This window comes from Lithobates pipiens, unplaced genomic scaffold, assembly GCF_037356315.1.
Source record: "Lithobates pipiens isolate NorthernLeopardFrog02 unplaced genomic scaffold, aLitPip1_a1.2 Scaffold_10, whole genome shotgun sequence".
Lineage (NCBI taxonomy): Eukaryota > Metazoa > Chordata > Amphibia > Anura > Ranidae > Lithobates > Lithobates pipiens.
Window position 1 is genome coordinate 169,678,588 of NW_027507686.1, and position 21,106 is coordinate 169,699,693.

The window sequence follows — 21,106 nt, forward strand, 5'->3', positions numbered from 1 at the left end:
TGGGCGAACAGTCCGCGCGTGTGTACGCGGCCTCACTCTGAAGGGCAGTGACCGGTACTCAGGTATCCGGTACTCATATGCACTGTTACAGGTACTCGGGTACTCATATGAACTGTGACAGGTACTCAGGTACTCAGATGGAATGTGACAGGTATTCATATGGACTGTGACAGGTACTCAGGTACTCGGGTACGCAGATGAACTGTGACAGGTACTCGGGTACTCAGATAAACTGTGACAGGTACTCGGGTACTCAGATGGACTGTGACAGGTACTCGGGTACTCAGATGGACTGTGACAGGTACTTTGATGGAAGGTGACAGATACGTTGCTGGGTGGTGACAAGTCCTCTTTATTGGAGGGGGCAATCATTGTGTGTTGGTGTACACTGTAAGCGGTAACGAGATGTTACCGCAATCTCCTTCTCATACACGATCGGTGTGTGAGAAGAACCTGGTAACATCTCGTTACCGCTCTATGTTTACATTTAGTGATCGGCTGTGAAAGGATCACAGCCGATCACAATGGCTGTTCGGTGACGAGCCGTGTTCCTGGGGCTGGTGACAGGTACCTGGTTACTCTGATGGGCTGGTGACAGGTACTCGGGTACTCTGATGGGCTGGTGATTGGTATTTGGGTACTCTGAAGGGCAGTGACAGGTACCCAGTACTCATATGAACTGTGACAGGTACTCAGATGAATTGTGACAGGTACTTTGATGGGTGGTGACAGGTACTTTGATGGGTGGTGACAGGTCCTCTTTATTAGGGGGGGGAGCAATCAGTGTGTGTTGGTGTATACTGTAAGCAGTAACGAGATGTTACGATTGGTGTGTGAGGAGGAGAATCTGGTAACATCTCGTTACCGCTCTATGTTTACATTTAGTGATCGGCTATGAATGGCTGTTTACCATTGTCGGTGACGAGCCGTGTTCCCGGGAACACATCGCCATCGACGTGCACGTGTAGCGCGCTTGCGCCGTGCAAAGTGGGGCAGTACCATCTGTGATTGCCCGTGACTTTATCGCGACCGATCACGCGGTAAACATCCATGCCCAATGGCTGTTCACCCACCTCGGTGGCGAGCGGTGTCTCCATGACATGCTGCCACCGAAGGTACAGGGCTGCACGCACACAATCGCGCACATGCCCTGTTTCAATGGACGGACATCATATGACGCCCGCCCAGAACAAGAGCCGCACCGCCTGGCCATCATATGACGGCCGGCGGACGGTAAGTGGTTAAAAAACATTTGCCATAACTCCATCAGTATCACCAGCTTCATTATTATACCATTAAAGAAGAAGAGAATGTGCGCTGCATTTTGAGATTTCATAATTTGCCACATCACGAATGTTAATTCTCCATTAGAAATGCTAGTTTACAAGACCAACCGCTAGCGGCTCGTCCTTGCTACCAAGCATGTGTGTTTGTAGTTTGGAGTTTTGTCTGACGGACTTGTGTACACACAATAGGAAAATCCGACAACAGACATTTGTCCGGGGAAAATTTTAGAGCCTGCCATCCAACATTTGTCCATGGAAAATCCAACAATTGTCCGATAGAGCGTACAAAGCCTTTCATCACACAATTCCCGTCGGAAAATCCGATCGTGTGTACAAGGCTTTAGTATTGCATTTTCTATACAACTATACAGATCAGACAAAAATGAAGGACAAGTGAGGAGGAAAGAGGGATAGAGGGACTTTGTTCCAAATCAGGGACAGAATCTACATACATACCTCCCAACATTTTGAGATGAGAATGAGGAACACCTATTAGCAAACGTATGTAGGCATAGGACACGCCCTTTTCCACACCCTCTTAACCACTTAAGCCCTGGACCATTTTGCTGGCCAAAGACCAGAGCACTTTTTGAGATTCAGCACTGCGTCGCTTTAACTGACAATTGCGTGGTTGTGCGACATGGCTCCCAAACAAAATTTACGTCCTTTTTTTCCCACAAATAGACCTTTCTTTTGGTGGTATTTGATCCCCCCTGCGTTTTTTATTTTTTGCGTTATAAACAAAAAAAGAGCGTCAATTTGGGAAAAAACGCATTATTTTTTACATTTTGCTATAATAAATATCCCCCCAAAATATATCAGTTTAGGCCGATACGTATTCTTCTACATATTTTTGGTAAAAAAAAAACGCAATAAGCATTTATTGATTGGTTTGTGCAAAAGTTATAGCGTTTACCAAATAGAGGATAGTTCTATGGCATTTTTATTAATATTTTTCTTTTACTAGTAATGGCGGCGATCAACAATTTTTATCGTGACTGCAACATTATGGCGGACACATCAGACATTTTTGGGACCATTGTCATTTATACAGCAATCAGTGCTATACAAATGGCAGTGAAGGGGTTAACCACTAGGGGGCAGGGTAAAGCGTGCCCTAGGGGCTTGTTTCTAACTGTGGGGGGCGTGGCTACATGTGACACATCACTGATCTCTACTGCCGATCACAGGGAGCTGTGATCAGTGACACTGTCACTAGGCAGAGCAGGGAGATGCTTGTTTACATTAGCATCTCCCCGTTCTTCCTCCCCGCGAGACGATCGCTGGTATCCCCGCGGCGATGGAGTCTGTGGGACCCACGATTGGACTCACGGAGGTCCTGGTCGGCGCGCGCACGATGGCATGGCAGCAAATTTAAAGGGACGTACCTGTACGCCCATTTGCCTGCCCGTGCCATTCTGCGGACGTACATCGGCGTTCGCTGGTCGGGAAGTGGTTAAAGGAGAATTAACCAAAACAAAAGGTTAATTAAATCCACAAGAGTTTTTTTTTACCACCACCATTTCTTAATATTGGGTTTTAAAATTTACAAATGGGGCAATTTAGAAACCGTATGAAAGGTTTAGCACTGGGAAACACTTTTTGAAAGATAAAAAGTGCATGTTATATATAACTATATAGATCAGACCAAAATGAGGGAAAACGAGGAGGAACGAGGGACATTCCCTCAAAATCAGGGACAGTTGGGAACTATGTAGACACTCCTGTGCTGATCACGGTTCTCCTTGCTGGAAGATCTGACATGAGAAAGGAAAGCCCTGACTCTACCAATATGGCCTCCTCCACATGGTCAGTCAGCAATGAGGAAATGATGTCTTATTATACACATCTTGCAGAGTTCATTGCACTACAGAATTCCCCATACTGAACACATATCTCGCTGTTTGTCTTCAACACCATCACGTGCCCTCTGTATACACTCTGGAAGACACTACCACCGAGATCTAACCAATCACTGACGTGTGCTAAATATAGCCCGCCCCCACGTTCCAGCTGCCTGCTAAGTGATTGGCTGGCGGTCTGGCGCTCTATTTAAGGCGCAGCATGACGGATGGGCGGGATTCCTTGTGTTTACGTCCGCCCCTCGGCTGGTCAGTCCTCTGCTCAGGTCAGTGTGGAGTGTATGGGTGGATGAGGGCTCTATATAGTGCACACCTGACGCTGGCTCCGCCTACCGCCGGGCTTTGTGGCGGGAGCGGGTGTGCGGCGTCCTATCCTCTGTTAGAGGTATGGCGGGGGTTAGATGTGACGGATGGCTCCTCTACTTTGGGGGAAATGAAAGGCTGTTGCGATCGTCCTTTGATTGGAAGCGTGTGTTCTGGTATGAGAGGTGTAATGAGGGTTCTGTATTGGCTGGGATATCCCTGAACTAAGTCTGACTGAATTATATAGAGGATATTCAAATAAGAGTCTGTACAGAGGCCTACCTGTCCTTGGGGTGATTGGTGCTGGCCCCACCATTGTTCTATATCCTTGTGGCCCCCTATGGTCACCTTTGTGGTGGGGATGGTGGAAGGTTGTCCCCCAAATCTGCCCTGTTGCCTGTGAATACCAGCCTTCAGGACCACTTCATATGGGGGGTAGTAAAAGCAGTTGAAACCTGCTGTTCAATTGGTAACACACATTGGTAATCGGCCAATCACATGGCAGCAACTCCAAGCATGTAGACATCTAGATGTGGTAAAGATGACTTGCTGAAGTCCAACCTGAGCATCCGAATGGGGATGAAAGGAGATTTAAGTGATGTGGTTGTTGGTGCCAGATTGGCTGTTCTGAGTATTTCAAATGCTGCTGGTTTACTAGGATTTTCACACAACCATCTTTGGGGTTTAGAGAATGGTCTGAAAAAGTGAAAATATCCAGTGAGCGGCAGCTGTGTGGAGGAAAAGTCCTTGAGGTCAGAGAATAGGCAGATAATAAAAAGCACCAGTAACTCAGATTACCACTTGTTACATACAACTTGTTTACTGCCAGTGGAGACCAGCTCTTAGGACCACTTCCTATGGGGGGGACAGTAAAAGCGGGTGATTGGTTTGTTGCCCTCACCCTTCTCCTTATGACTTGGGCCTGGTTTACTGGTGCAACAAGTGTGCTAACTTTGAGAGCACATGTTAAACGACAGGTAAAAATCAATGTCTCCCTATGAGGCATCCTAACTGGTTGGACTTGCGTCTGATCTTGGAAAAGCTTCTTGCACTTTGGTCCCTTTTTTCTCTCCTCCCCCCCCCCCCCCCCCCCCCCCATATAAGTCAGATCCTCCTAACTGATGTGATTTGGACACGACAGGAAAATTACAGGCATTCCCTTAAGTGGAGCCAAAGTCGCTTGATGAAGTTGCACAACTTTCAGGTCTTAGCAGTATGCAGGGGCAGACTGACGACTCATGGAGCCCCCGGGCAATAGGAGATTATGGGGCCCCCAGGCAATCAGAGGTTATGGGGCCACACAGTATACAATCACAGTATACACATACACGTACAGACATGTTTCTATTGGCTGAGAAGGCAGGAGGATTTCCCGCATCAACACTGTCTGTTTTCATGGGGGAATTCCATGGTTGCAGGAAGGAAATTTGCTCCGTGTATGGCTGGCCATGTGCTAGAGTGTGGAAGGTTGGATTCGATTCAAGTCCATTACAATAAAAGGCTTGATTTAAATTAACTCGACTTACATTTTTTAATTTTTAAAGAGCAATTGTTATCTCCTCTGACCCGCAGCTGACTCGCTAACAGTCCCTTTCACTTTAATGGGATGGCTGGTGATGCAGCAGTAACACAAGGTGAGGGATGTTGCAGCAGCAGGTGAGTGGATGCCCGCTAACAGGTGCTGTCATGATCTGAAATGACAGGTGCTCTTTAAATGTAAGGACTTTCTTGCTGGTAGAATCTTTAAACACTTCAGCCCCAGAAGATTTGGCTGCTCAATGACCAGGCCATTTTTTTTTATACGATACTGTTGCTATAGCTAAGAATTGCGCGGTCGTGCAGCGCTGTACCCAAACATAATTGTGCTTTTTTGGTATTGGATCACCTGCTTTTTTATATTTTGTGCTATAAACGAGCGACAATTTTGAAAATCACTTTTTTACTTTTTGCTATAGCCCAAATTTTTTTCCTGTTTTGGCCGAATCTACATATTTGTGGTAAAAAAAAAAATGCAATTGGCGAATATTTGCGCAAAAGTTACAAAATGGGTGATATATTTATGGTTTTTTAAATTTTATCGCGACTGAGATATTGTGGAGGACAAATTGGACACCTGACACATTTTTGGGACCTTTGACAATTATACAGTGATCAGTGCTCAAAATGCGCTGATTACTGTATAATTGTCACTCAAAGAGGTTAACACTAGGGGGATCAAGAGGTTAACTGTGTTCCCTCACTGTTCTAACTGTGGAGGGGCATGGGACTGTCTAGGAGAGGGTAATCGGTGTTCATACATAGTATGAACATACGATCTCTCCTCTCCCCTGAGAGAACCGGGATCTGTTCTTGCTGTCATGTGCGATCACCCGGCGGTCATCATGTTTTGCCATGCTGTTCTGCCTCAGAAAGGCTCCTTTCACATGAATGGACGCTCTATGCAGGTCTATGGAGCGACGGATGTCATCCGATCCACTAAAATCAGACGCATTGAAGAGAATTTGTGGAAAATAGGGACTTTCAGGAAGCCATGGCTTGGTAAGGTCAAGTAGTTCCATCCCTAAGGACTTTATATAGCATCACGACTTGGTAAGGTCACGAGTATCCATCCCATTTGCATAGAGAAAGAAAAGGGATTGATTTGCAGGGGAGGTGGGACTTCATATAAAGTCCCACCTCCCCTGCAAATCAATACCCTTTTCTTTCTCTACCAAAATCAGACGTATGTCGATACGTTTGCATCCGTCCTATCGGATGAGATCTGATGAAACGAACATGTTGCTTTCGCCTGATCCATCCATAGGAATCGGTGGTGCTGACAGGCCCCTCCCCACTCAGTGAGCAGAGATGGACCTGTCATCTGCCAGCTCAGCGGAGATCAACAGATCTGCTGCTGAGCTGGCAGGATCCACCTTGTGTGAATGAGGCCTAAAACTGCAGCAGCTGTTCGACAACCAGTCAATATTTGAAAACAAAATTAAGGTTTTCCTATTTGGATATAAGCTGTCAGGTTAGTAAAATGGTGATATCAGAACTATTTCAAATCATACATTTTGTAGTGCACGAGATTTGCAAAACAATGGGATAAAGGAATATTACTGAAATGTATATCCATCTAGATCTTTTTTTTTTTCAAAGATCTCATGGTTACTGTGAAATTGTGTGAATGAATCAATGCAGTGCATGGACTCAGCTTGCAGGCTTGGATTCATTGATTGACTTTACCAAAAATGTAAATATTGCAGACTATACAGCCTCATGCTATCTAACTAGGCTTCATTTCATGTTGAATAAACTAAATTATTAATATCTTAAATGGGAGAACTTAGGTGTTTACTCCAAAAGCATTTTTATTAAAATTTAATAAAAATCTGTTTTAAATCCTTTCTCAAATCGCCTTTCAGGACAACCCTGGAGAGCGCAGCTCCGCCCATTTTAAAAGGAAACACTTGCAGACCTTTAAATCTCCCCTCTTCCACCATGGCTTCAGTTATTGTTTCCTCAGTCATGGTGGAAGTGCTTGCGGGAAGCATGGGGCTGTCTCTCCAGGGTGGAGTTGAAAGGCCTTACCTCGGTGAGGTGTTTCGTATGACCATCCCAGCTCCCTCCCGGTCCGATCGGATTGCGCTCCAGAGCCCGAGCCTTTTCCAGCTCAGGGGAGCAATGGCCGACAGGAATCGTCCGGAGCTCTGTTTTGGTTTTTGTGTGTTCGAGGTGGTGGACTTCCGGACATTTCTCTGGTGGGCAGATGATGCAGTGGCCAGTGACGCAGCTTCCTGTTCAGGCGGAATGAGTGGTTCCAGATGTTTGGAATGCAGGGGTTTGGGGGTGGGTCTTTACGCCTGTTTCTGCTTCCGGGCAGCGTAGTAACGTCAGACCCGGGAAGCTAAAAAGTTTGGCTGTTGGTTTTCAGTCCCCTGCTGCGCTCTGTATGATGGAGGGATCATCAGCGACGTTGGAGGCAGGCACTGGTCAGGCCCAGGTAAGAGGGGCACAGCGGTGCTCTTTATTTTTATTTTTTTTTCTTACGGGCTGTATGTTTGTCTTATGCTACCTCCTTTTGGGGTGCCTGCCACTACAGTTCTAAGGTAATTTTTCTTGGATCTGTCTATTGGTGGTGGCACTGGTGGCTTTGAGGGCTGTTTTTTTTTTTTTTTTTTTCTTCTATTTGGTGATTGGGGAGCACCATGGATGGAGTTATTCAGTTGTTAGTGGTAGGAAGACATCATCCATCTGTCTTTTAAGAAACTGTCTTGGGGAAACAAATGTTCAAACCAGCCAAGCCAGAAGAAATGCCCCCGTGCAAGAATCCACTGCATGAATCTTGGCAAAAGGCCTTATGCAGATCATGTATCAAGGAGCTGGTTGAGGAGGAATCCTCCCAATAGTACAAGGACCTGTTTTTCCTCTGTTCGGGAGCTTGCAAGTTCCCTGAGCTCAGTTAAGACACTGCTGGTCCAGAGTTCATCAGGTCTGGTCAGTAGTCGGCAACCACCACTAAGTCCCAGGGCATCTACCTTCAAATATGGGGAGGATTTAGACTCGGGACAAGCACTCTTCCTTCCCTCAGGGATTCAGAGGATGAGGTGGAAGATGACAGCTGTAGTTCCAAGTATAAGTTGTCCTTGGAAGTGGACGATATTCTGAAAGCAATTTACACAACATTGGATATCCAAGAAGAGAAGGTCCAGTTGTTAATTCATGACAAGATTTACCAGGGCCTGGACGACACCAAGTCTAGGGTATTTCCAGTCCATATGGTACTGTCTGATACAGTCAAAAGGGAGCGGAAGGATCCAGAAAGAGCTACTGTACTTTTACTTTCCAAAATCTTGAAAGGAGTTTTCCTTTTGACAACAAAGATTCAGAAGTTAGGAACAAAAAGCCACGGGTTAATGCGAAGGACATGGGGGTCCTCAAGGGTGCAATGGGCAGAATCCCTCTTGAGAGAGGCATGGGATTCCACGTCGGCTAGCCTCAAACCAGCTATGGCATCCACAGTGGTGGGAAATCTTGAATGCTGGGTGGAGAAACTAAAGTCACGTTGAGGCAGGAACATCCTGGAAGGATCCCAAAATGTCAAGTGTCTGCCAGCATGTCGTTTGTCACGATAAAAATCAGATTGCCACCATTACTAATAAAAAATGCAAAATAAATCTATCCCCTATTTTGTAGACTCTATAACTTGTGTAAATCAATCAATATATGCTTATTGTGACTATTTTTGTGGAAAAAAAAAATGAAGAATGCATATCGGCCTAAACTTATAGATAAAAAAAAGCACTAGCTACTGCACCTCAGGTGTTTACAAAGATCTTGGCCCCTCTGGCCAGATGAAGGGCCAAAGGTATAACAATAGCATACCCTAGATGCCTTGCTCTTGATAGACCAGTTGGTAGGTAGCCTGCCTGGACCAAAATTTGGTCACCACAATCCACTACCTGGAATGCTTAGGTTGGGTCCTCGACTTGGAGAAGTCGTTTTTAAAACCAGTAAGAATACTAGAGTATTTGGGTCTGGTCATGGATACAGCCCAGCAGAGGGTATTCCTACCCCAAGCAAAGATCAGTGCTATAAGAGAACTGATTCAGGTAGTCAAGGCAAAGAAGGGTCCTTCTATTTGTCTTTGTATGAGATTGTTGGGGAAGATGGTGGCTTAATTCGAAGCAGTTTCATTCAAGGCTGCTGCAAAACGGTATCCTATCAGCCTGGAACAAGAAGGTTCAGGTGTTTAGATTTTCCGATGCATCTGTCCCCTACAATGCATCGGCGCCTCAGCTGGTTGATACCTGAAAATCTGTGGAAAGGAAAATCCTTTACCAGTTACCTGGGCAGTGGTAACAGATGCCAGTCTTTCAGGTTGGGGGGCAGTCCCAGAACAGTCGACTGTCCAAGGGAGCTGGTCCAAGACCGAGGGGGGCCTTACTTATCAACATTCTGGAGATCCATGTGGCTTATCTAGCCCTAAAAGCCTGGACACTCAGGTTACAGGGTTTCCCTGTCAGGATCCAGTCTGACAATGCCACAGCAGTGGCTTGTATCAATCACCAAGGGGGCACCAAGACGTGCAGCTCAGAAGTAAACCATATCTTAATCTGGGCAGAAAGACATGTGCCATGCATATCGACATTCTTCATTCTGGGGATAGAGAACTGGCAGGTAGACTACTTGAGCTGCCAGCAGTTAGTGCCAAGGGAATGGTCTCTTAACCCTGATGTCGTCTTGGCCATATGCCAGAGATGGGGGGGGGGGGGGGGGGGGGGGTGGTGTAGATCTTTGTGTCCAGGTTCAACAAGATCGACAACTGTCAAGAACGAGGGATCCTCTTGCATGCAGGACGGATGTGTTGGTTACTCGGTGGCATCAGTTCTCTCTGATGCATTTCCTCCTTCTGCTACTGCCAAGACCCCTTTGCAGGATCAGGCAGGAAATGAAGTCTGTTCTTCTGGTGGCCCAGAAGAGCTTGGTATGCAGAAATGGTGAAGATGGCAATAGGCTCTCCTTGGACCCTACTGTCCAGACCTGCTATCCCAGGGACCAGTATTCCATACTACCTTACAAACGCTAAATTTAAGTCTGGCTATTGAAGCCCACGATTCAGAATGTGGGTTTCATTCAGGCCCTGTGATATCTACCTTGATGCCAAAAACCAGCTTCCAGAAAGATTTCAGAGTCTGGAAAGCATATGTCCCCCGATGTGAATCCATTTCTGCAAATGGGTTAGAGATTAAACTGGCCTTGAGTACCATCAAGGGCTAAGTCTTGGCCTTGGTTCTGTTTCAACGTCCCCTTCGCATTCTTTGGTTTGAAGCTTTATACAGGGGCTAAAGCGCCTTAATCCTCCAGTTGGGGTGCGTCTGAACCCCTGGGATTTGAATTTGGTTCTGTCAGCTTTACAGAAGCAGCCTTTTGAACTGATGCATCAAATTCCCTTAGTTCTGTTGACAAGGAAATTTTTCTGGTGGCCATTTCTGCCAGAAGAGTATCAGAATTAGCGTCCCTCTCTTGTAAAGAACCGTATCTGATAATGCACAAGGATAGTGGTATGCTCTCATCCTAGTCTTCTACCGAAGGTGGTCTTGGGTTTTCATCTAAACCAAGATTGTTCTGCCTTCCTTTTTTTCCAAATCCCTGCTCTATGGAAGAGACATCACTTAATTCTTTGGATGTAGTGAAAGCAGTCAAAGCCTATCTGGAAGTGACTGCTCAGGTTCGCGAAATGCATGTTTTTCTTCGCATTGCCAGAGGGTCCTAAGAGGACAGGCAGCGTCAAAATCTACCATTGCTGGATGGATTGACAAGTGGATGGATTTGACAAGTAATTGTTCAGGCTTATGGTTTGAAGCAAAAGATTCCACCTTTCAAATCGGGGCACACTCCACTAGCACTATTAGTGCTTCGTGGGCAGTGCATCACCAGGCCTCCATGGCTCAAATCTGCAAGACCGCAACCTGGTCATCAGTTCATGCATTCACCAAATTTTATCAGGTGGATGTGAGAATGCATGAGGATATCACCTTTTGGGCGTAGTGTGTTGCAGGCAGCGGTACAGGGTCCTCGGGTCTGTATACATCCTATGTTGTGTGGTTCCCCTCCCCTCAGGTGGTGTACGAGAAAGAGAAAATAGGATTTTTATAACGGCTTGCCTGTAAAATCCTTTTCTTTTGAGGTACAGGACAAAGAGGTCCCCCCCCCCCTCTTCTAGTACACTTCTATTGCTTTTCTACAAAACTGAGGTACCTCCAGTAGGGGAGGGGTTTTATGGGGGATTGAACTTCCTGTCTAGGGTGTGCTAGTGATGCCCATCACTAGAGTCTGTGTCCCGTGATGTACCTCAAAAGATGTTTTTTTTTTTTTTTTTTTTTTTTTTTTTTTTTTTTTTTTTAAAAACCGCTTACCTGTAAAATCAATTTTTCATCCACTGACGGAGGAAAAATAGGGTTTTCCTCCGTCATCAGTTTTGGATCATAGCGGAGACTGTCAGCGGATTTTCATCCGCTGACATACTCTATCCCATAGGGATACATGTGTCTGTTTTTCATCTGAAAAAGGATGAAAAATGGACATGCGGTCCGCCCGTGTGACGGGCATAAGACAGACCATAGATGTGGTTCTTTTTCCTGCAGGCACGGGTTGCAGGAAAGGAAATTGCTAGATTTCTACAATAAACAGTGTTGATGGGGGGAGGGGGGGGGACTACTCCCTCCCACAGAGCTGTTGTGTTCTGCTGGGGGGGAGGGGGCCTGGCTCGGGTGCGCAAGGAGCCATTTCTGCCAGGAGAGCTGGGATTGTTGCTAGCAACTATAGCCACTGGTAATAATTGCATGTAAAAATCTGTCAAGCTGGTTGTACCAAAGTCTATCGATGGATCAACTTGGTTACAACCAGCCTGGCCAGTCCCTGCTGAACCATCTATGGCTGGGTTAAGGGCCCAGACCTGAATGGCAATGTGCATATGCAGTCAGGAACAGCTAGTCAAGGGTGTTAACAATCTACCCAGAGATGTACTCCTTGTAAAAGTTGCCAGTGGTAGCTTCCCTATTTTTGTCCCCTTACAGTGATTGAGGTTGTAACTGCTTTATACAATAGAACTGTTGCCTTAGCCTAGGATAGAATTGAAGACTGGGAAGTCTAGGTTGTATTGATCTTATAAGCAAATGCTGGTCCAAGATATAGTGACACTTCCAATAAGCATCTAGAAAAACAAATGAAAAAATTGATGCAACGTCAGGGAATGTCTATGTAAACTTGCATCAGTCACTACTTTTAAAAGTACAGGGACTATGAAGTCTAAGTCGCACCAATATGAATGGTTATCATGGGGTACAACTTGTCATGTGGTTCTGATGTTTAAAGTCGCAGGAAAAAGCCATACAAGTGTGAAAGGGGCCTAAAGTGTTTGTAAAGTCTTATTTTTTTATAGAAAACAGTCATACATTCCTGCTCAGTTGCAGTGAATTTGCACAGAGCAGCCCGGGATCCTTCTTGGGTCCTTCTTGTGATCCTGGCCCCTTCCTGTTCAGTGCCCCCACAGCAAGCAGCTTGATAGGGGGCTTTGACTTGGCTCCCCCCATATGTCCATTGAGGCATGGAGCCCTGCCCCATCTCCTCTGATTGGCTAGCTGACTTTGATGGCAGCCAATGCTGTGATGGCAGCCGCTGCCGTCTCAGCCAATTGGGAGGAAGAATCTCAGATGGCTGAGACACTTGTAGACAGAGGGCCCTTAGGTAAGTATTAAGGGGGCTGAGGGGGGTTGTTACACACAGCTTATTTGAATGCATTAAGATAAAAAAAAATCTGCCTTTACAACCACTTTACGTTTTGGGTAGAGTAAGGGAGGGGGTTATAACTCATGTAATCTTTATTTCTTGCCACCTTTGTCCCATTGAGATTTCCCTTCACCTCCTGCCCCATAGCCAAATGGGAAGCAAGAGCAAATCACTGCAAATTAAGGAATTTCCTTGGACCCCCAGTTCACTGGTCACCAGAACTAGTGTCTCCATTGGAAGATTCCCCTCTGTTACTTTTCTGGGGACAACCCAAAATTTGGATTTCACTTTTAATAAGCAGGACAAAGGGTGAATCTCACAAATTTTTAGCACTGACAGGTGTTCTAATCCATTTTCACTCTCAAACTACATTTCCCTAATCGTCTTTCAGGACAGCCACTATGAGAGATAGACTCCTCCTCTTCCTCTGGAAACACTGCGCCAGCCCATAAATTCTTACTTCCCCTGCCGGACCTCAGTTATTAGTGTTTCCTCCGGCGGGGAGACACTGTGCAAGGAACCAGGCCGATCAGTCGGGGAGGCTGTGGCCGTTTTGTCGTTAAAAGAACCCGGTTGAAAGAAGCAGGGGCTTCGTTTGGAGAAAGCTGGGTTCAAACCGTTCGAAACCAACGTCCGCAGTCGGACGGGTCGAACGGTTTACTTACCTCACCAGGTACTGCCACCCCTTCCGAGTCGAGCGCGGCTTCAGGTCGTGGGGGACTCCTATCGCGTCTACAGGGACGCAGCTGGCAAGCCGTTCGGAAGATTTCCCTGTACATGGGTACAGTCCGCCCCTTTTTTTCTTTGAACCGAGCGGGCCGAACGACGGGCGACGTCGTATCCGGCGGAAACGAAGGCTTGACCTCGAAATACGATCGACTTCCGGTTCCGGGTCGTGGAGCTGATAGGAGGGCCGGGCACAAGCTGGAGATGAGTTCAGAACGTGCACAGGCAACGTGGAACTCTGTAGTAAGCAGCCACCTGCAGTCATGTCGGAAGCTGAGGCTCAAACGACACTCTATCTCCAGCATTCCTAAGGTAAGAGCGCCCTGGGGAGGGGTACTCTCTATCTAGGATCCCCCCACCCCAATGTATAGTTCTATCATGGGTGGGGGGGCAGACCCCCTGGGTGGCCAGGGGGGAGGGGAGGCTCAGATCCCTTTGTTTTAAAAAAGGGTCTAGTGCACTCCCAGGGTTGTATCCCGAGCTTTTGATTGACTTTGTCTTTTTCTGTTTTTTTCTTTTTTCCTTTTTTTTAGAAAGCTACGGAAAAAACTAGGTCTACACATAGCTCTAAAAAGTGTGCCTCCTGTAGGGACATTTTAGGGGAATCTTGGACCAAAGTGTTGTGCAAAGGCTGTATTGACTCCCTCGTTAGGGAAAGGGAATCTGAACAGGAGTCAGGACTAGCAGCTTCAGTCAAGAAGCTCTCGTCCACCTTCTCTTCTTTTAGGTCCCTTTTTGAAAAATTTCAGCTTCCCACGGGTCCATCTCCCCAGGATACAACCCCACCTCTAGCACAGAGTTCTGCTCCAGTCCAACCTGCTAGTACAGGGGGGACAGAGGTTGCAGGCCCTTCAGGGACAGGTAGGGAACTTCCAGACAGTTCCTCTTCCGATTCCCAGGAGGGTTCCGAGGGGGAGGACCAGGACGGGTCCAGGAAAGCCTCCAGATATAAGTTATCCCTTGATGAGGTAGAGGACCTCTTAAAGGCAATTTATGCAACCCTCGGTATCCAGACGGATAAAAAGCCCCTAACCCTGCATGACCAAATGTATTCAGGTTTAGGGGAGCCAAAAAGGGTGTTTCCAGTACACGAAGTTTTAATGGAAACAGTTAAAAAAGAGTGGCAGGATCCGGAGAGAGAACCCTTTTTATCTAGATCCCTCAAAAGAAGGTTCCCATTTTCAGAGGACCCGGCATGCCTTTGGAATAAAAGTCCCAAATTGGATGCCGCGTTCTCCCAGGTCTCCAGACACACAGATTTGGCGTTTGAAGACATGGGGGGCCTTGGCAGATGTCATGGACAAAAGGATTGACTCCCTGCTTAAAAAGACGTGGGACTCGGCTATCGGCAATTTAAAGCCTGAAATGGCAGTTACAGTTGTGGCTCGCAATTTAGAGCACTGGCTCTCACAGATCCAACAACATATTGAGGCAGGCACAGATAAGGAAACCATTCTGTCATCCTTCCCTACTATGCTGCGAGGGATCACTTACATAGCTGATGCCTCTGCTGAGTCCGTCCGCATGTCGGGCAGAACGGCGGCTCTAGCCAATTCGGCCAGAAGGGCCCTCTGGTTAAAAACATGGCCAGGGGATAATGCCTCCAAGATAAAGCTATGTGGGATACCCCTGACGGGGGACCTCCTGTTTGGCCCAGGGCTAGAGACGGTTCTAGACCGGACAGCGGACAGGAAAAAGTCCTTTCCTCTCAAACGGAAAACCCCCGTACCAACAAAAAAGGGGTTTCGCCCGCAGGGGTGTAGGGAAACCTCTAAACCAGGGGGGAAAAAGAGAACCTGGCCCCAAAAAGGCAGGGGCAGAGGAGGGGCGTTTTTTCGCCCTCCTATCCAGCCCCGTAAAACCCAGTGACTTTCCAGCTACAGTGGGAGGAAGACTGGGGGCCTTTCTTCCACAGTGGGAGACAATATCCCCCAATCAATTTATTTTAGGGGTAATAAGGGGGTACCTCTTGGAATTCCTAAGACCACCCCCTCAAAGGCTCCTTGTCACGCATCTACCCAGGTGCATGGTAAAGGCCGAGGCCTTGCTAGAAGCTCTGAGGGAATTGGAGAATCAGGATGTTATTCTCAGGGTCCCAAAAGCAGAAGAGGGAAGGGGGTTTTATTCTCACATCTTCATAGTGAAAAAACCCTCAGGGAAGTTCAGGTTGATTCTGAACTTAAAGCCCCTGAACGCTTCAGTGACATACAAAAGATTCCGCATGGAATCGATCTTTTCAGTAAAGGCGCTTCTGCCCCACAACTGTTTCATGGTATCCCTGGATCTACGGGATGCGTATTTACACATCCCTATAGCGGAAGCCTCGCAGAGGTTTCTACGCCTTGCCATAGATCTGGGCGGAGAAACAATACACTTTCAGTTTCAGGCCCTGCCATTCGGGCTATCCTCTGCACCCCGCATATTTACCAAAGTCCTGGCAGAAGCCATGGCCTTTCTTCGGCTCCAGGGGATATGTATAATTGCCTACCTGGACGACCTGCTTTTATTTGCAGCATCCCCAACACAGTTGGTCAGGGATCTCGATCTAACCAAAGGGGTCCTTACAGACCTGGGGTGGCTTCTGAACTTGGAAAAGTCCAGCCTGATCCCCTCACAACAGATCTCCTATCTAGGTTTCCTGTTGGACTCAACACAGAGTTTTTCTACCAAGAGAAAAGGTACAAAAACTGGACAGTGCGGTGGCCTCTCTTCAGAGCAACCAGCTGGTTCCCATAAGGGTTCTGATGTCAGTACTGGGTCTCCTTACATCCACCCTTCCAGCAGTGCAGTGGGCAGGGCTACACTTTCGTCCCCTACAGTCCTTCATCCTAGGGGTATGGGACCACAGTCAGGAGGCCCTAGACACCCTAGTTTATATTCCACACCAGGTAAAGAGATCCTTCTGGTGGAGGAAAGTGACAAATCTGTCGCAAGGTCGTCTGTGGCTCATCCCGATTTCTCGGGTAGTAACCACAGACACAAGTGGAAAAGGTTGGGGGGCACATTTGGGTTCCCTTCTAGCCCAGGGCACTTGGGGGGACGGCGAGTTGACTCGATCGTCCAACTGGAAAGAACTAAGGGCAGTGGGACTAGCCCTCAAATTCTTCAAAAAAGAGCTCTGGGGTCACCACATTCAGGTGCGGTCGGACAACTCTTCCGTAGTGGCCTATTTGAACAAACAGGGTGGCACGAGAAGCGGAACCCTGTTGTCTTTAGCGACAGATTCTGTCCTGGGCCGAAACCTACACCCTTTCGCTCTCAGCAGTTTTTCTGAGGGGAGAGAAAAACGTGGTAGCAGACTTTCTCAGCCGAAAGAGGCTGAGGGAGGGCGATTGAAGACCTCCTGGTTGAGAACCCAATCTCATAAGGAGATGGGGGTCTCCGGAGGTGGACCTGTTCGCGTCCAGAAACAATGCAAAAACCCCCTGTTTTTTCTCCCTAAAAAGGGGAGAAGGAGCCTTAGGGGTGTGGACGCTTTGAGCCAGAATTGGCACTTCAGAACTTGCTATGCCTTCCCACCTCCAGCGTTGTTGCCAGCAGTTCTGAGAAAGTTTCAGATGGAAAGCACATCTCTGATTCTGGTGGCTCCACATTGGCCCAAGAGAGCATGGTTCTCAATGCTAAAGCAGTTGGCTGTAGAACCTCCCTTACTCTTGCCCCCTCGGGACGATCTCCTCTCTCAGGGGCCAGTCCTCTGCCCACAGGTACGCCAGTGGAAGTTAGCGGCCTGGCTACTGAGGGTTTATTAAAATCTAAGGGATTTTCAGAGACTAGTTTCTACCCTCCTGGACAGTAGGAAAAAGGAAACTCGCCAGATCTATGAAAAGGTCTGGTTGCGTTTCAACAAGTGGTGCGCAGAGAACTCTTTCCCAGTACGGAGCTCCTCCGCAGTGTTGGAATTTTTACAATGTGGGGCAGATGAGGGCTTATCCATTAGTACCCTTAGGGGTCAAGTATCAGCCCTCAGTGTTTATTTAGAGGATCATTTGGCTGCCAACCCATGGGTAGTAAGGTTCTTTAGAGCCCTGTCCAGACAGAGACCGGTCCAGGGTCTGTCCTTTCCCAGATGGGATTTATCTTTAGTTTTGCAGAGCTTAACTGGTGCCCCCTTTGAGCCTTTAAAGGAGTGTCTTCTGAGAGAGCTTACTCTGAAGACAGTGTTTCTGGTAGCAGTGACAACTGCTAGGAGGGTCAGTGAGATGGAGGCCTTATCAGTCAGGGCTCCCTTTTGCGTTATTTTTCCGGATCGGATAGTTTTGAAGACCGATCCAGCCTTTTTGCCGAAAGTGGCATCCAGCTTTCATAGAAGCCAGGAAATTGTTTTGCCCTCTTTTTGTCCCAATCCCTCCGGTGAGAAGGAACTAAAATTCCATTATTTGGATGTTAGGAGATGTATCCTACACTATCTGGAACTGACCAAGTCATTTAGAAGGTCAGATTCCTTATTTGTTTTGTTTTCCGGGGCCAGGAAAGGTTGTAAGGCATCCCGGCGCACTATTGCTAGGTGGCTCAGAGTAGCCATCGAGCAGGCTTATTTAGTTGCAGGGAAAGAAATCCCAGTGGGTATTAAAGCACACTCCACTAGAGCTATGGCAGCCTCCCAGGCAGAAAGAGCGGGAGCAACGCCAGAGCAGATTTGCAGAGCAGCAACATGGTCCAGCTATTCCACTTTTGTAAAACACTACAGAGTGGATCTGGTGTCGGCAGGTGAGCAGACCTTCGGGCGAAAGGTCTTGCAAGCTGTAGTCCCACCCTAACTGGTAAGTGCTCGCTTATCCTCTCATAGTGGCTGTCCTGAAAGACGATTAGGGAAAATTAGAGTTGCGCTTACCGGTAACGTCTTTTCCAGTAGTCTTTCAGGACAGCCCTAGTTCCCACCCGAAAATTGGGGGGGAGTCTTACAAAAGACCAGAGCGCAGCAAGATAATGGTATTTGATAAATATGTTATTAATGTGTTCTTGTCTCCCCAGCTGGCCGGAGGTTTTCTCGATATAAACTGAGGTCCGGCAGGGGAAGTAAGAATTAATGGGCTGGCGCAGTGTTTCCAGAGGAAGAGGAGTCTATCTCTCATAGTGGCTGTCCTGAAAGACTACTGGAAAAGACGTTACCGGTAAGCGTAACTCTAATTTTCTCACCTCGTCTTTCAGGACAGCACCTGGAGAGAGCGTAGCTCCACCCACTTTCCCAGGAGACACTGCAGTCAGTTTTCTTTATAGACCGGACACTTTCACCATGGCCTCAGTTGTAGGGTTTCCTCCGTCCATGGTGGAAGCGCTGCAGGGAACCAGGGGTGTGCTACGCTCTCCAGGTGGAGACAGTATGGGGCATACCTGTTCTCTTTTAGTTTGTCTTCAGGCCAGCCCAGAATCTCGCCTTGTGTGGCGGATTCTCGGTGCCTGCTCCCCTTCATACCCGGCGAGGGTTCAGGCTGCAGGGGGTCCTTCATTAGACTTGTGCTGTGGGCTGGTAGAGGATGGCGTGCTGCACAGAAGTGTAGGCAGCGCCTCCTCTGTATCGTCCATGCTGCTTCCGGGTCCCAGGCAGCGAATGTGTCACTCCGACAGGGGGCGCGACTTCCGGCGACATGGCTTCTGGTTACGGCCGCTGGAACGCAGGGGGAGGAGGTGGCCTCAAGCTGGTGTTTGATTTCCGGTCCTCGCAGTGGTGAAAGGACTGGGAAGTTCTAAATAAAAACGGCCTGACAGTGCTGCAGCCTCGGCACTATGGAGGAACAGACGGCGGTGGCAGGAGCCACTAACACCAGCCAGTCTCAGGTAAGCAGGGGGGCAGCGGTCCCTGTAACTTATCTAAGGGTCTTGTGTTCTCCCTCCCTTGTTCCCCTGGGGGGAAGAAAAGGGAGTCTGCGCCACTCTTCCTTGGTTTTTAAAATGTAAGGAGAATCTATTATATGCTTATAGGTGACTTATGGGGAAGAGTCACTGAGGTTAAGCTGCAGTAACAAGCATGGGGGCTAAGGGGGTTAGCTTTTTTATATTTAGAATTATTTTTTTCCTTGGCAGCTTACTGTTTTACCTTGGGTAAATGCTGTTAATCATGTATGTGATTTAATAGGGGTTTGTGTTAGTGTATTTCAGCCTAAAGCCAAGGAAAAGATCAAACATTCCTCCCCTCCTAAGAGGAAATGCAAAAATACGCTGAGTCATGGGCTAAAGCATTATGCAAGACATGTATAGCAGACCTAGTTGGGGAAGAAACCCCCCCCCCCCCCCCCCCCCCCCCCACTACACCTGCTACCCAATCAGAACTATTATCTGCTGGTTCTGGAAAAAACTAGCAGATGCATTTGAGTCATTCTGTTCTTTCTTGGATAAATATCCGGCAGCAGTCACAGTGGTGGCAATTCACCATCCTGTTCTCGTCCACGTATCTTTGCACCAAGAAGTGACAGTGACTCAGAGGACGGGGAAGTGTTTCCCAAGGTTCGGAGGAAGAGAGATTTTTTTATTTTTTTCCTCGCTATAGATTGTCTTTGGAAGATGTAGATCTGTTAAAGACACTACCTACAACCTTAAACATCGAAGACAAGGCTCAACTGTCCTTGCATGATAGGATATTTCAGGGCATGGGGGAAGTAATTCACTGGGTATTCCCAGTCCATAAATTTATATCCGAAACAGTTAAGAGAATGGAACGACCCAGAGGGCTGTGTGTGGGTTTTTTTTTTTTTTTTTTTTTTCTTCTCTTAAGAGAAGATTCCCTTTCGAGGATGACAGCGATCAGGTCTGGAATAACACCAAAGCTCAGGTGTTCAGGAACACTGACTTGGCCTTCAAGGAAAAGGCATGGGATTCTACTCTAGCCAAATTAAAACCAGCAATGGCATAAACTGTGGTAGCTAGGAAACAAACATTGGCTTGAGCAATTAAAAATGCACATTAAAGCAAGGACCTGTTAGACACACTTCCTGTGCTGCAGAAAGCCGTAGGGTACATGGCAGATAACTCTGCCAAATCTATTGAAATGGAAAAATCTCTAGGGATGTCAGCCCTACATCAGCTCATCCAGCAAAGGGTGATTGTATCTGTTCCCCCCTGGAGGGAAAGGGGTACTTTTCTCACATCTTCCTAGTAAGGAAGCCATTGGGAAGTTTTAAATTGTTCAGAATTTTCAGGTTTAAAATCATATACAAAAGGTTCAGGATGGTCACCATTTTTTCAGTAAAAAACCTTTTGGTCCCAGGCTGTTTTTTGGCCTCAATAGACCTGAGGGATATGTACCTATAGCCTTGACATTACAGAAATGCCTCAGATTAGTGGTAAAGATGGGAGTCTATCACACATCTACAATTCAGAGCCCTCCCCTCAGCCTGTCATCCTCACCAAGGATATTTACAAAAATAGCAGAGGCCCTGGCACCCCTCAGATTAAGGGGGATATCCATTGTTCCATACCTGGACAACCTCTTGCTATTTGCCAGAACAAGGGAGCTACTCGAGAAAGATCTAGAAGTGAATCACATTTGGAGAATCTCGGATGGATAATCAACAAAGAAAAATCAAATGTGATCCCAGACAATAAAATTTCTGGGGTTTACCATTGGTTCCATTCAGGAAAGATTTTTTTTCTCCCAGAGGTAAAGGGACTGACAAATCTGCCAATCAGGGTAGCCATGTCAGTTCTAGGCCTCCTCGCATAAAT

The 21,106-nt window shown here is 47.2% G+C and overlaps 1 protein-coding gene across 1 annotated transcript in view; it reads left to right on the plus strand.

Moving 5' to 3' along the window:
* The first annotated feature begins 3,331 nt into the window (after window positions 1-3,331).
* The window catches only part of SPDYC (speedy/RINGO cell cycle regulator family member C), a 74,181-nt gene continuing 56,406 nt past the window's right edge, over window positions 3,332-21,106 (plus strand). The window contains exon 1 of the mRNA XM_077463484.1: window positions 3,332-3,414. The gene's annotated coding sequence lies outside the window, so the exon portion shown is untranslated. The remainder of the gene's footprint in view (window positions 3,415-21,106) is intronic.